Here is a 13,202-nt window from a genome sequence, read left to right on the forward strand (position 1 = left end):
AGTCATCAATATTTATTCATTTCATTAGCGATTTTTAATCTATTCATAATTATCCTCTATCATTCAACTAGCAATTTATCTGACTCTTATCTACGAGTAAAGAAATATTGATCCATTTATTGAAAAAACACAAAAGAATGAATTCATATCGCGATAGGTCGGTTGTATTATTGGGGCGGCGTCGGTTCCGTTTTTGCGTCAAATAAGATCTACATCATCTAAGTAATTGAAATCAGTTTTATCGTATTTTGCCGATCTGATATTAATTTTTATTTGGTTAAACGACAGAGTGACTTATCTCCCCTGTTTTACTGATAAGTTCGCTCTTACTCTTACAACAAAATACGAGAAACTGATTTTTTTTTTATTTTTGATCAAGATTTTATTTAAATTTATTGTAGATACCTATTTTTAACTGATACATAAGAATTTCAAAGTGTTTTTACTGTTAGTTTATTTTGAACGGCGATTTTTACCTGTGTCCATACTGTATAAGCACCTAATTTTTTAATGTACAATTTATGTCGGCATATTCCTTGTGAAAAGTGATATCTCTTTCAACTGTTTTCTTCTGAATAGTTCATAGTCGTCGATATGACTATAGCATATAAATATTTTTGTTTACTTTTAGAAAATAATAAAGTATTTCGTACCAGATTTTAGCTGAGTTTTAACCAATTAGCTTGATAGATAGGCAAGGCTAAAAGCATACAGAAAAAAGAACTGATCATTTTGCCATTAAAAATTATAATGAATACTTGTTATATTGACATTTATCTCTATATAAATAAAATGAACTCATTTTTTCCCGTGGGATTTTGACCTTAATAGGATTAAAAATCAAGATATTTCATGCAAATACATTATGCACAAACGGCAGAACAATATCTGAGGTTTGTTATAGGCTTATTAGTTCTCAAATTCCTCGATAATCTTAGATTTCTATACTTTTTCTGCTGAGAAGTCACGGCCAAAATCGGTTAAGATCAATGGAAGTGGTAAAATATTTTCTCTCTTAAAAATTCCTCCTCCCCCTGCCACCACTTAACACCGTTTGGAGATCGTTCACAAGGAACAGTTGAGAAGAGAACACCGGTTTGGCTTCGTAGTTCTATCATGTTAAGTTATTTAAAATCACTAAACTAAGCTGCAGTGCTCTGTGGCGTAGTGGTTAGGGTGCTGGACAATTCAAATTATATTTTCACGTTCGCGCCGACCTACCATAGTGTTTTGTTTTTTTTTTCTAAACAACTGGAATGGACTTTTCTTGGTGGCCGAACTGTTAACGTTGCAGATGGGTTTTTTTTTTTTGGTTTTTTTTCTTTCACACTTTATTTTCCTACTTTTACTCATGACTCCGGGTTTGATCCTTCCTACTTACCTACCATAACATTTTTTAAAACTCCCCCCCCGTCCCGGAAACAAACACTCGGGCAACGCCGGGTACCCCCGCTAGTAAAGAATAATGTTATTAAAGTCAAATATTCAACAAACTGTCAAATTATGCAAGATTTTGCAAGAACTATAGCAGGAAAACTAACAGAATTGTTTATATTTGAGTTTAGTTGTTCAAATTCGATTACATATGCACGTATCTATACTTTGTTTTTGCAATATTATTATGAATCAAATTCATCCACACAAATGGTAATGTTTATTAAAGGGGAATAATCTTAGATTGCAATTCTTACTCAAGGGAGATAACCTCGGAAAAAAATCAAGTTACTTATGGTTTTACGCACTATTTTTGCCAAGTGCAATGTTATTTTCTTATCAAAATTTCTCATCAATTATTTTCTTATCAAAAGTATTTGTCTTTCAATATTTTAATTTAAAATTCTATATCGTTCTTTGTTTTTGTTTTTTCTTTTTACAGGTGAGTATTCTGGCCGTCCAAGTTTATAACAAGACTTCGTTCAACCCAAAAGTACCAAGGTAGACATATTTTATCATTTTTTTTTTATATATGGGGTTGGATGATTGGCATAAGGGATGCCGCCACGGTCAATGGAATCGGCAATTAATCCTGTTGAAGCAGTGACGGTCAATTGCGCACTAATTCTCTCAAATGTGTGGATTTCTTATCGAATGGGATTTGCGAGGTTCGAGTCAGAAATATTGCACCATTTTGTATTGATATATAATACAAAGGTGTAGACCATCTATGGGTCAAATAGTAGAGTAGTCAAAAAAATTCTTTGAGATACAAACTTTGAATTAAGATCAGTTGTTGCATTTCTGTTAGAGGGGAAGACTACTATTTCTATTATTCTTTTTAAAAATATGAAAATAAATTTTATATAAGGTTGCTAACCGCTAGTTCTGAAGTGGATACAAAAAGAACACCTTTCGCTATTGGTAAATTATCAACTTATGTTCAGTGAATCGTTTACAATAACCTTTGCTTTTTGTTATTAAAAAAACTAGGAGAAATAGGGGATCTGTCAAAAATAACAATCAAAATCCTATAGAAAAGCAAATATCAACTGTTAATAGAAAGTTTAGTGCAGATTAACTGCATTTTTAAAACGCAGTTAAATTTGGCATTTTGAATGCATGTTTTATTTCAGTTTTTCTAATACTAATAGAGTAATAAACCTCGATAAAAACACGTACTTAATTCATATCAATCTATCCCTCATAATCTCTCTCTCTCTCTCTCTCTCTCTCTATATATATATATATATATATATATATATATATATATATATATATATATATATATATATACTCTACCGAAACATGTATGCACACATAATAATAAATAGGCTATATATATATATATATATATATATATATATATATATATATACACACACATTAGCTGGCTGCCAGACGTTGTCAGATCGTAAAATACGCTTAAACACGATATTTTAATTTATGCAGATTGCATATATATTATTATAGAATCAATCCTCGATTGATTATTATATATTACGAGGAATAATTTTCTCGAACTACGAATTCAAAAAAATTATAATATCGTTTATCAAATTCCGTCTGTGTTTGTTTACAACATCATGTTAACTGATGTTTGGGCTTGACGATGAATACCGGGAAAAGTCACTTCTGTTTAATGCTTTTTTTTTTTTTTAATGTAGACGAAGAAATGGTTTCGGGTGATTTTAAAAGGCACCTATTCTTTTATCGTAAATTTAACTCCTAAATAAGAAAAACAATTTTTTAAATAAAATGGTGATGTACATCCGTGTTTGAACAGGGGATTACTTGATCTGTAGTGCTAAATTATTATGCTATACCTCCAGATAAAAATATCTTTTTTTAAGAAGAAATGCTTTGCTGAGATTTTTATATATTCCTTGGCCATTGTAACAAAATCATTCCCTTATGAAAATTTATTTTTATCTATAAGAGAAAAAGACTATTTTTAAGATTAGAATCTCTGTGTATATCTAAGAACACTGCCAGATATATAAATTACCTTTGTGTGTAATTTTCAAAAGATAGGGTAAGTTATTTTTAACCTATGATGAGGAAACATGCACACACATTGACTTTTATATATATATATATATATATATATATATATATATGAAATTTATTGCTGTGAGTCCAGAATGAATTTACATATTGTTTCCGCGAGGAAGATATCCTCTGAAGATGAAGAGAGATCCGACCAGCTTCGTTAAAATTCATAGATGGACTCTGTGAATTCTGACGAAGCTGGTCGGACCTCCCCTCATCTTCAGGGGATATCTTCCTAGCGGAAACAATATGTAAATTCATTCTGGATTCACAGCAATAAATTTCCTATACACTGCTCTGGCTACACATTGAGCACTCTCGTCCGGTTTTTTCACCACTGAAGAAATATATATATATATATATATATATATATATATATATATATATATATATGGGAGCTTTTAACGAAGGGATGACAGGTGATTGACATACATTAATGTTTCGTTGTATCACAACTCATCAGTTCGGTTGGACTAGTACCTTTCTTTAGCCGGGGATTGAACCTAAAACCATCGCGTTGGTAGTCAGCAGTTCTACCCACCTACCTATGAGATCGGTGTTCGCAAATGACCTTAACAAATGTCCATTTAAATTAACACACGCATCCTCCGATTTACAGTGTTCGAGCTGCTTGTTTACAAACAAACAGCGAGCCTCTTTTTATAGCCAATTAAGTAGCGGGTGAGATACATACAACAGTGTTGGGCGTGGCTTAGAGGCTAAGGTATGAGGATGTAGGGTTATGCCTTTCTTTCGATTCTAACTGATAGCACTGAAATCATATATATATATATATATATTGTTTTAATTTTGATCTCACTACCATATCAGGTACAATACCATAATCTATAGATAATTTTCTCTATAATCATAAATACGTAATCTGCATGAATTAAAATATCATATTTAATCGTATCTTACGACTGCGCAACGCCAGGTTGGCTGGTAGTATATATATATATATATATATATATATATATATATATATATATATATATATATATATATATATATACACTAAAACGGAATATCTAAATTGCTGTTATCTTGTTTTATCTTAGTTGGTAACGTTACAATATGATGACGTAATAACTGAACACATTAGATGATGTCATCAACTAAATCAAACATGTCGAAGATGCACTTTATCTTGACGATATGTAGAATCCTGGAGATAGTATATTGGTAAAACTTTTATAAAATAATCAAAATAGGGAAGAGAAACAAAGTAGAAGACATGTGGAGAACGAGTAATCGAGTAGAGGGAAAGGGTGTCTATTATGACATCACAACGTATTTTGAAACACATTTAAACTGTACATGAACGTTTTAGATGGAAAAGCAAATAAAGTAAGTAATGAGTAATTAATATGGACAGAAATTAGAGGAATGCAATTACGTTTTAAATGAAAAAGAAAAGGAAATAATAGTAAAGAGAGAGGTGAAAGAGAGGTACAAGATAAAAAAAAGAACGAGACGGGAGAGAGGATTAAAGAAAAAGTTGATCTTATTCTGAGACACTTTCAGTTCGTACTTGACTGTTTTAAATGGTCAGATACATAAAATGTACTGGTTGGACGATTAATCGGAATCGGGAATCGGAAATATCTTAACTTTGGTAGTGTCGGAATCTGAAAAACGTTACCTAATTTCCGATGTTAAAAATGATTTTTTTTATTTTTTAACTTCATTTTACAATGGCTGACTGCTAATAAAATGATAAATATTTATTGATTTTTAAACTACCAGTGAAATGCAAATGTATAGATCACCTGACACAATTGTATTTATAAGTTTGCGACAAATATGTACATGTTACATGGGATTTTACTGTAGCGCGAAAAAGTATTATAAAAATAACATTATAGCGCACTATTAAGAGATTTGAAAAGAAGCGGGTTAGTAATTGTATCGAAATCCGGAATTTAGAATAGAATCAATAATTATATCGGAATCGTTAAAAATGATGAAATCATCAAATCACTAATAAAACCTTTGTCTATTTTTGTCCACAAATTAAGATCCCAACGAGATCGTCTACTAGATTGTTAGAAATGTTTAACACAATGTACTACGTTTTCATTCATTCTTGAGAAACGCCTGATGTGCCTCAGTCGGTTAAAATCAATAAATTCACGACAATTTTATTTTAATGTCACTGTATTCTCATTCTTTCAACCCAATAAATACCTAATGAATTTCTAGAAAACGCCTCAACAATTTGATTTGATAGAATGTAAAAAAAAAAAAAAAGACAAATGATTTTTCGGATTATTTAGATTTTTCGGACTACAGTTCCCTTCTTGAGTGTTATTTTTCACAACGTTTCGGTTGATGTAGCATCCGATTTTCTTCCGCTCTTACCCGTGGAGTAAAAAGCGTTCATTCGAAATTCCGTGCAGTTCCTGGTTCCGACCGAAAGAGTCTTGAGTTCGAAGGTAGATTCCCAAGTTCAACAATATATACCTAAAGAAGGTCGGAGGTTACATCGACCGAAACGTTGTGAAAATAGCACTCAACATGAGAATAGTAATCCAAGAAATTCAAATAATACGAATAAGCAATTCTTATCTCAAAAATCCAGAAAAATGATAATGAGATGCTGCCAATAAAAGGATGTAAGGTTCATCATTGAATCCGGGGCAACAGCAGGCATCCCTATTAGGAAATGCAAAGGAAACTATAGTCTTTTAAAATACCTGGTTTCGCTGCGCTCTTAAAGTGCAGTTTGACCTTCATTTAAAAACTGACTAAAGTCAAAATTTTTGTGTGTAGCATCCAGAAATAGAATGAATGAAATATTAAAATACAACGTAAAAGATTTGGATGAAAAATATTTAATTAAAAGAACGCCAAATGAGTTACAATGGTTGGACTATTATAATTTAATCAATATTCTTATGGTCTTCAAGTAGCTTTGCAAAGCCAGCGAATAGTGTTTTAGGAAACAAATATTCAAATATCTCTGGCGTCATCTACGTTCGGGAATACTCGATGACTTCTCGTTTAAATTAATTCTAAAAACGAATAGAAAAATTTCGAATACTTAGACTGCTCATATAAGTTGCAGTCGTACAGGATATTAGAATTGCAAAAGCCTTCGGGAATATGCCTCGTGTGAAAATTGCTAAAATCAACGCAACAAACAAGAAAGGCAAGTTATATCGAAATGGCGTTTCTCTTAAATATATGCAAATAAGATTTAATTAAAATTCCCAACTTATTTTACATAAAATAATTTCATTAAAGTTGCTGACTTACTTGCATATTAAAGTAGATAGGCCTATCTGTCTGTCTGGCTCTCCCTCTCTATCTCATATATATATATATATATATATATATATATATATATATATATATATATATATATATATATATATATATAATATATATATAATATATATATATATATATATACTTAATTTCCTTCTGTTTGCATGTTTGGTGCTAGTGGTCTGGAGAAAATACACTAGCCTGTTAAGCTAAGGGTGAATGTGCTGACCGAGTTCGAACCTCGCGACTAGCGGTAATTATCACTTCGTACACTACTGACTACATAAGAATGAAACACTATGGTATGTAGTCATGAAAAAAATTTATATATATATATATATATATATATATATATATATATATTTAAAATATTGTAGTTATAAAACCCCTTTAAAAAATTAAGGCGAAGCCGTAGTTAGGGAATTAAGAAAAAGTGGTTAAATTTAGCGATAACGCATCATTCCAACTTTCTGTTTTTGAATACTCCGTGTCTGTTGGTATAAACATTGATAATATTTATACAGATGAGTATTGGCTGAAGATAGTTTGATGTGGGTATTTAAAACTGTCCTAATTATAGGGTTTGAAACCGACGGTACCAATAATTTGTCCCATCTAAAAACTTTCTGTAAACAAATTATGAATACGCTCTTATTTTATGATTTTCCTTATAACTGAGCACTTTGTATGATATCTCTTTCCAAAAAACATTATTATATATGTGTGTGTGTATTTATATATCTCAATGCACATAAATATATATATATATACACACACACAGCTAATATGTTTATGTGTAATTTATCTATCCTTGTTGTATGTATGTAACATCGCTATTAACATAGTATCTTAAAAGAAAAATAAATATACATGTATGTATCTGTGGTAGAAGTATGCAAAATATACTCATGGCAAGTAAACATCATGGTTAGTCTGATTTTTTCCTAGAATGAAATATAAACGCGTTCATATAGCTTACATGCTATAACTATTTATGTATTACTACTGAGTTCTATTTGCATATTAAGCAAAATTTATGTCCATAATACATATTACTTTATAATATTTTAATTACTTTATAATATTTAATACATTTAGACACATAAATCGTAATATCCTCCGCCTCTCTCTCTCTCTCTCTCTCTCTCTCTCTCTCTCTAGTAGTAGTAGTAGTAGTAGTAGTAGTAGTAGTAGTAGTCCATAGACAGCTGCTTCGTTGTTCGAGGCTCATTAGTCGCAGGACATACCGAGATTAGAAACACGAACCCTAGTGATTGAGTAATGTAATCTACTACTCGAAGTACAAAAATTATAAACTACTTTCAATAAATTATATACTTGTTTACATTTTAAGGAATGCTGATAAACGAAAGTACTCAATAAGTGTGTGTGTATGTGTATGTGTGTGTGTGTATGTGACGTAATATTGTGAAAGATAAACGCAAAGCATTAAACCACGAATAAAATAGAAATCCAATTTTCATGAGATTGGAACTGCAATCAACATTTCAGAAAATGTTGATTGCATAGACTTTAGAAACCTTTCATCATCCATGCCTATCGAAGGATATTAGTGCGTGATTAGACAGGATTCATCGAAAAGGAGTTGAACCTAGCATAACCGATTCCATATTACCGTTTCTGTGTCTATTTGGCCATTCAATCATCCCTTTGTATACATATGATCATTCTTTTTTGTCTATTATATCCACAAACACGTTTCATGTTCCTTAATACTTATCAGTGTGGCTTTACTTAACCATTCCGTTGATCGCACCAGTCGAAACCTGGACTCGAGTCACCAATGTCTCTTCTCTAACACTGTAAGCAATGTGACAAGCATGTGACAAGTATGTGACAGAAAAGAGAAATTAACCCTGATTATTTGTATGAATATAAGTTTTAGAGAATAATCTCTTTTAACTTTGGATAGAACTTCACATATTGCCTAAATATAAGTTTTTATATTGCTTTCAGTGTGTTCGACTCTTACGGGAGTTGTAAATGAACTTGATATCACACACATACACACACACACACACAGTTTCAAGATATCACCGATCATCAGAATTGTCTTCTATTGGGATCAATCGAAAAGTAAATAGGAATCATGGACAGTATTTACATTTTTACATTTCTCTGGAACTGATTTTTTTCCTGTCTGTTTTATTCTGTGTAAATACAGATTTTAATATTTATATATCCATATAATAATTTGAGATTAAATAAGAACTCACATAAGGATTGAACTTGAAATCAAACTTAAACTTTGCATCACTATATATATATATATATATATATATATAAAGAACGTGTTCGTATTTGAGAACATTTACTACATTTTTAAGATTAATAAAAATACAAACCACAACACATCTGTAATTAAATAAAATGACATTGGTACAGAAGCGATGCTCTTATCTAATAATTTCATTCAATTCTATCGCTCTTACTTTTCCACCTTTCTCGTTTACCAGCCTAACTCTGCCAACCCGTATTTCAACTTCGCCCACTCCATTCCTCTCTATGAATATACACACATGCACATATCTCTAGTCAGCGTAAAAGAAATAGCTTTATGGAAAAAGATCAGAGTTTCTCCCCTTTATGTAATAACATTAAAAGATGCGTGTAAGTATTAATTTATTTTTACTCCGGACTATTATTCTCATCTTTATTGGTTATTGTTTTTTCACGGCATTTCGGCCAACTATTCCTCTGTCCTTCATTAGGTGGTAACTGCGACGGATAGGAACTTCGAATGTCCTAACTGCATGCTCAGCAATCACTGTCATCCGTAGTTGTTGTGTCACCACGTTTTGGCCAAGTAAACCTCTGGCCGGCTTTGGGTAGGACTGAAACCGCTATCTTCAAACAATGTCCATCTGAAACCGTAGAGATTCAACGTCTCTATCAATTGCGCCACGGGCCCCGAAGGGCGATCAAGGTTGGGTTCTTTGATCTTCTAAATCCACGTTTATTTATTTGGGTAGGATTGACCCGACTATGGAATATCAGATAATAAATAAACGTGGAATTATAAGATTAAAGAATCCAACCTTGATCGCCCTTCGGGGCCCGTGGCGCAGTTGATAGAGACGTTGAATCTCTACGGTTTCAGATGGACATTGTTTGAAGATAGCGGTTTCAATCCTACCCAAAGCCGGCCAGAGGTTTACTTGGCCAAAAACGTGGTGAGACGACAACAACTACGGATGGCAGTGATTGCTGAGAATGCAGTTAGGACATTCGAAGTTCCTATCCGTCGCGATTACCACCTGACGAAGGCCAGAGGAATAGTTGGCCGAAACGTCGTGAAGAACCAACAACTAATAAAGATGAAAACAACAACTAATAAAGATGAGAATAATAGTCCGAAATAAAAATAAAATAATATATATAATGCTCATCTCAAAAATGAATTCCAATTAAGGAATAATATATATGTATGTAAGTCTTCAGAATGTGAATGACAATTTGATCTCCAAATAATGAATCTTGCTTGTTTATAGTTGTAGATGCTATACATCAGGACTTACACCGATTAGAAACTGACTACTTTATCGATGTTTGTATTGCATTTTACAAGTTTTAGCTGAACATGCAAACTTTAATAGCTTTATAAAATAGATAAAAGTAACGACGCATTGATTTTGAACAGAATAGGAACTTATTCTAATTTATAAAATGCCGACTCGTGGGCGAATAATTATTTTCTACATTTATCAATAGTCCATATTTAAACACGCTAGAAAACGTTTTCCCACGAGAGAATACCAAACTGTCGAGATTTTATTTTTCCTACATACCAAATAAGTTGTTCGTGACACACGATATTTTAATTACCGGCTGACAATAATAGCCTGGCATTTTTTAAAGATACATTAGTAATGAAGCCTGGCTGTTTGCATATTCATTAGTTGTTTATTTTTACTCTTACTATCCATGAGGCTGTTATACACAGTGTGTGCGTACGTGTATGGGTATATGTGTGTGAGAGAAAGATATGATGTGCCAGTGCAGTTTTAATATAAACATAATTTTCATGACAAATTACTTTATCGTTTGTTTTCAAATGTTCGCATGTTATTTGTATTTGTATGATTCAGACTTCACATATTGATTGCAGTCTTCACGATTTTTTCCGACAGGTTCATCGATTCGAACTTGTACGTCTTAATGCGTAACTCTACTTGTAAAGTAGCTAAAGTAAAATTATTAATTTATCCGCCGTGTTTTTTTTTACATGGGGGGTCACCACTTATCAAGGCCCGAAGGCCACTCAAGGATAAGGGTTATTGCGTGTACAGTAATCAATGAGATAGTATTGTAGTAATCAGGGGTTTTGATAGAGTCTCTCACTTAAGAGGGCGGTTTGTCAGGAGTTTGTTTATGTTGGACTTGAAGACGTCCAAGTTGTAGTCAAGTGGGAAACAGGCAAGCGGGAGAGAGTTCCACTGGCGTGCAGTTCTAAGAAAGAAGCTTTACTCAGGGACGAATTGTTAATATTAAGTGATTTTTAGTTACAATTGCGTGTTGTTGAGTGTTACATGGAATTAGGAGTGTTTTTCTTCCTCGTCCGATAATCCGTTATCTTCTTAATAACTGTTGGTTACTCGGGGACACGCCGTAAGTAGTTGCTCCATCCGTAATTACATTCTGGTTCTGAAGGTGGTCATAGTTGTGATATAGCAACAGAAGTTTCTATATATCTTAACTGTAATCTTTGAACGCATATACCTTTCACTGGACAAAACAGGGGAGGGTAGAGCGGTGGCTCTCGATATATCCAAGGCATTTGACAGGGTATGGCACGATGATCTAAGGAAATTAGATCTTATGGTATGGAAGAATGCATCATGTAATTAAATCCTTAAGTAAGAGAAAAATCCGAGTTGTCCTCGACGGTCGTACATCTAAACAATATGATATAAATGCGGGAATACCCCAGGGTTCTTTACTTGGACCTTTATTATTCCTGATATTCATAAATGACGTACCTGATAAAATTGTTTCGGAGATGGGTATATTTGCTGATGACACCACTCTCTATAACAGACACGAGGGGAAAACAAATGAACACATATCTAAGGAAATGGCAGCAACACTAGAGGATGACCTCCAATCTGTAGTGGAATGGGGACAAAAATGGATGGTCACATTCAATGTTGCCAAGACTAAGCTTGTTTCCTTAAATAATTACAAGAAATCTTCTCTGCCACCAATAGCAATGGCCAAAAACATTACCTGAAAGTACGTCCTTTAAACTACGTGGTCTAACGTTTTCAGGGAATATGAACTGGAATAGATACATTGAGAGCATTGCCAGGACCGCTTGCGAAGAAGGAAGGCTTTCTCTGCCGTGCTAGAAAACTACTAACGCCTGAAAGTATCTTGTACGTCTATAAGACTACCATTCGCCCATGTATGGAGTATTGTTGTCACATTTGGACTGGTTCATCTGCGGATTGTCTCTCACTCCTGGACAGTTCAAGAGAGAGTCGCCAACCTGATAGGTCCTGAACTGTCATCTAAGCTTCAGCCTCTGTCTCATCGACGAAATGATGCATCCCTCTGCCTGTTCTGCAAGTACTTTAATGACGAATGCTCTGACTAATTACAAGCACTTGTACCCCTCGACGTGATACCCCCGACAAACCCGACAAGCAGCTAAGTCCCACCCCTTCACAGTAGAGATCCCTAGGTGTAGGAAAGCCTTTTACTCCAATAGTTTCTTCCCCCAGAACTGCTAGACTTTGGAATTCCCTTCCGAGATTCTGCTTTTCAATCCGTACTGATATGCAGAATTCGAGTGTAATTTGAGCAAACATCTTTCTACTCATCTCCCTTCATAATGCCTCCACAATTTATGTCACCGATAATAGCCCCCTACTTCAAAGTTGTTGTATCTTGCTTGGGGTGAAAATTGATTTTTTCTTTTCTTTATATTAATCTCAAGATATCTATATTGCTATGAAGGACGTTTCAAAATAATGGCTCCTATTTTTTATTGCACATTGCATTGTCATGATGACTGAACTCGTGCATTCAAGACCTGAAAGTTCTATCTTTCTGTTGCAGATATTAAAAGTGTAAGACTACGACAGAAACCCCTACATGGATATGCGTCAGAAGCACAGATGCGCTATTGAGTTCCTCTGTACAGAAAAAAGATTAACCGATCAAAATTTAACGGCATATGTAGAAATTTATAAAGCCGATGCTGTTGATATCAACAGTTATAAGATGAGCTCGTCGATTTCATAATAGCGAAAGTGGTTTAAGTAAAAAAGTGTGCTCCGGACTTTTACGAAACAACACATCAAAAGAGGAAAGGGGAAAATGCACTGTGAATAGTGATTACTATGTAGAAAAATGAATTCTGAAGCACAAAAGTTCGTTCGTTTTAATAGTTACACTTCCGTCTTCGTAGCCCTTCAGCA

At 33.4% G+C, this 13,202-nt stretch overlaps 1 protein-coding gene across 3 annotated transcripts in view; it reads left to right on the forward strand.

The window, feature by feature from the left end:
- LOC145253291 (neuronal calcium sensor 2-like) overlaps nt 1-13,202 on the forward strand; it is a 570,463-nt gene that overhangs the window by 109,982 nt on the left and 447,279 nt on the right. Inside the window, exon 2 of one of the 3 annotated variants that reach the window (XM_080112920.1) lies at nt 1,877-1,935. The exons of the other annotated variants lie outside the window; for them this stretch is intronic. The gene's annotated coding sequence lies outside the window, so the exon portion shown is untranslated. The remainder of the gene's footprint in view (nt 1-1,876; nt 1,936-13,202) is intronic. 3 annotated transcript variants of the gene reach the window in all.

This window comes from Euprymna scolopes, chromosome 3 (genome assembly GCF_053919585.1).
Source record: "Euprymna scolopes isolate OS-2025 chromosome 3, ASM5391958v1, whole genome shotgun sequence".
NCBI classification, from domain to species: domain Eukaryota; kingdom Metazoa; phylum Mollusca; class Cephalopoda; order Sepiida; family Sepiolidae; genus Euprymna; species Euprymna scolopes.